General features: G+C 32.2%; 1 pseudogene; it reads left to right on the top strand.

Annotated features, from left to right (window-relative positions):
* The first annotated feature begins 2,497 nt into the window (after positions 1 to 2,497).
* LOC134243317 (uncharacterized) overlaps positions 2,498 to 3,782 on the top strand; it is a 2,422-nt pseudogene continuing 1,137 nt past the window's right edge.

Raw genomic sequence — 3,782 nt, 5'->3', positions numbered from 1 at the left:
ATAGAGTTTTTCAAAAGAGCATAAAGAGTATACAGTCATGTACCTATATAAATTGTAAAGAATAAAATCCAGGCTACCCCCCTCCCCCCTAAAAAAAATATATCTTGAATTTATCAAAAATTATTAAAAATGTACTTTCGCTAAGAACTGGTCAGGAAAAAATGTATTTAATTACATGAATAAAGTAATTGTATAATGAACCTTGCTCTTTTGGCAATCAAAAAATTAGATTAATATCCAATCACAAATAGAGGAAAATTATGGTAAAACATTCATTAAATTTTAGAAATCAATCAAAATTGTTAGCAAAAATAGATACTTGTTGATATTTGATCGGATAATGAGTCAATGCGTCGGCCTAGCTGATGAAGGTACTTGAATATTGACATTTTATCGGTTTGAGTCACCGCAATGCAGGATCAGGTGTGCAAATTTCTGCAGGAATCAGACACTGCAACGGTGCCGTGACTAATCCGCAGCGTCAAGCATTAACGGAATATAAATTCAATAGGCAAGACAAAATAGAATTTGAAAAATACCCTAATCTTGTATTCGAGTGGCTTAAAAAGAAATAATAATCAATCCTTGTTTTTTGTCAGAAAAACCATTACTTTCTAATTCCATTTGATTCAAGATCAAAAAATGAAATTTTATGGCGAGAACTTATTTATTATTTATAAGAATTTTCCACAATGTTTTGTTTTGTTTTATGCATTTTTATCATTTGTGTTTTTATTTTGGTTATATAATATATTTTGTGATTAAATATGAATATCTGTATGAATTTCGCTCTTTTGTTAGTAGTATGATTACACCATTACATTTCAATAAGGGATCTTAAAGGTGAGCAACAGGCCTGCATGGGTAAAGCCTACAGATGCTCCCAGACTTTAGGTCTCTTTAGATCAGTTATGTGAAATGTTTGAAATACATAATATATTATGATTTTGTAGTTATTCTTTATTTATAATAATAAATGTGCATGTAACATCTAACAACATTTCTGAAATGCAAATCACACTCCAAGGTCAAAGGATCAAACAGGTTGTTACCCAAAGAAAGGACATAATATTAAAATGAAATATTAAATATTAAATTTAAATATTAAAGCTAATTAAAGCACCATTCAAAAGTTACCTGGGATATAGCCAAGGTTAATGGGTTTTCTTTTTTATCAAAGTGGGTCAAACTTCTAGATCAAGGTCAAATGATCAACATGAATAGTACCAAGGGTAAGGCCGTATCATAAGAATTACTTATGTGAAATATTTAAAGTCCTTACATCACCTGTTCAAAAGATATGTCAAAGGTGATCATTTTTCAAAGGTACATGTAGGTCGATCTCCAAGGTCAAAAGGTCAAAACTTTTGGTAATCAAAAGAAATTCTTGTCACAAGAAATGCACTTGTGAAATATAAAAGCCCTAGAACTAACTTTTCAATAGTTAAGACAATTTTTTATTTAATATTTAATTTTTCGGGTGGTCAAACTCTAAGGTCAAAAATCTTTAAACCATTGGAAAGGTCTTGACTTGACAGAATGAACTAATATACACATGTGAAAATGAAAGCCCTAGCACAAACATTCAAAAACTATGTCCAAGGTTAAAGTTTGCAAAAGTGGGTCAAAGTCCAAGGTCAAAATATGTTGGTAACCAAAGAAAGTTCTTGGTCCAAGGAATATACTTGAGTAATATGAAAGCCAAAGCTCCAACCAACCAAAAGTTGTTGGCAAGATTAAAGTATGTGTTAAACAGACAAACAGACTATTCATTACCAAATCTTTGATACAGGGGCATAAAAATTGATTATTCTTCATTGTAAATTTGGGTTCGACTGAAGTTGCAGTGAGTGGCCTGAACAAATCATTGGCTAAGAAAGATAATTCTAACACATAGTATATTCCAACGTGCGAATAAAAAGGAAAGAATGGTTTCCCCTTTAATGTTCCACCCGTACACGACGCACATATAAGACCCACTTAACTCCAGTATAAGCTTGTTTGTTTCACAAAATCATATTTAGGAGAAAGAAGGTCCTTCAAACACTTCCTCTTAATTGAACATCCAAGAAACCCTTGATTTTATCTCTAGGACATTTGTTTTATCTGCAGGTATATTGAGAACCCAAGAAGAAACGTATTTGAAATCGTATTTGTTGAACTCACCAAGGGCAGTAAATATTATCCCTGATTTAACGATTTATATTGATCATTTGAAAATCAAGTATATCTCACAGGGCCCTGTAGTTTGATCCACGAGACCTTTATTTTTTGCCAGAAAACAATCAAGTTCACATATTTCTCCATCTTTCATTTAATCCAGCTTAAAATTTCTTCATTTCGGTCGATGGTCATGTATTTTAATGTCAAAGGTAATGTCATTTGGTTTCATCATATCCTGCTTTGGTCAAACTGTGAAATTCTTATGACTTAATGATAAAGGTCTTATGGAAGACCCGTCATATCTTATCGCTCTAAATACTACGCTATAAACACAATGACGAGGTAAGAATTATATTAATCATATTACAGGCGTTTTCCTTTAATTGTCTAGAAATATATAGAATTGCAATTTTAATTGCAAGAAATAGAATTGCAGATACGGCAGTACAGAGTCAGAGGACGCAATTATTTCTCTCTTGTACTCTTGGTACCACAATAAATTAAAACAACATCAACACAAAACTTCTTAAAGATAACATAGAAACACAAACCACACATTGATGTTTAAATTTTTAAACTGATTTTCAACATCATTGACTTTATAAAGAAAAAAATCTTATCTGAATCGGATGAAATCGGACGTATAATTTCTTTGGACTATGTGTCACCTATTATATAAACCTATACAAATTGTTGCACACATTTTCTGGAGATAATACAAAAACAACCAAAAAATTTCTATTATCATTTTGCAAACATTATACAATTCTTGGTGGCGTCTTATAGATTTGTTGGTTCTGCTAGAGGCGTTTCTTCTTCGAATCATGGTAACAGTTTCGTTTTGAACGAATTTCAAAGATCCTCTAAATTGATCGTTCTCCTAACCTTATCGTATTCCTTCAACTTGTTATCATATGCATTTAGTACAGGATAAAATTCTAAATAAACAATCACAAGAAATAAAAATTGCAGAGTTCCACTTTCATCGCAAAAGAAGGAGTCTTTCTTGGAAAAAAAAAATATATATATAGTACATGTATAAATTTAAGCGTACCCATTGAAAAGACATATATTTTGATGCTATTGATTTTGGAAAAAAATTAACCCAAAGGTTCTTTGGCATTTCTGACAAATTGCATTCGATTTACACCTATTCTTGAATGTATTTGTGGAGCAACGTTTTTGTTATTTAATCATAAATTCATATATGTTTTATAGCATTCATATAATTTGTACATGACCTCATTTATTTAAATCAAATTAAATGTAAGTGAAACTTGTGTACTTTCCTTTCAGTTGGCTGCATGCTGTTACTTTGGTGACTTTGTTTCCCCTTGGGTTCGGATTTGACCTAAATGACCCAAAAACCAACCTCGAATCAGTTCTCCGCACTTCTGCAACACTGGCTTCCCATGTAGATGTCGTTAACTATATAAACGGCACTGTTTATGGCAGACGACCCGGAGAAACTGTCACCAAGTTGTTCTATTTTGAGGGTTACAATATTGGCCAAAAATATCCAACAGATGACGGGAACTACATGTCCCTGTCAAGGGAGTTGTCTATCGTGACATTCACACCGGACATATCTTGCAGGTTTTCCAAAATCCTTTTTCTGG

Source organism: Saccostrea cucullata, unplaced genomic scaffold (genome assembly GCF_032062105.1).
Source record: "Saccostrea cucullata isolate Sc308-1 unplaced genomic scaffold, CSIRO_AGI_Scuc_v1 ctg14123, whole genome shotgun sequence".
In the NCBI taxonomy this organism is placed as follows: Eukaryota; Metazoa; Mollusca; class Bivalvia; order Ostreida; family Ostreidae; genus Saccostrea; species Saccostrea cuccullata.
The sequence above is the reverse complement of the archived record's forward strand: the minus strand, read 5'-3'. Positions and strand labels throughout refer to the sequence as shown.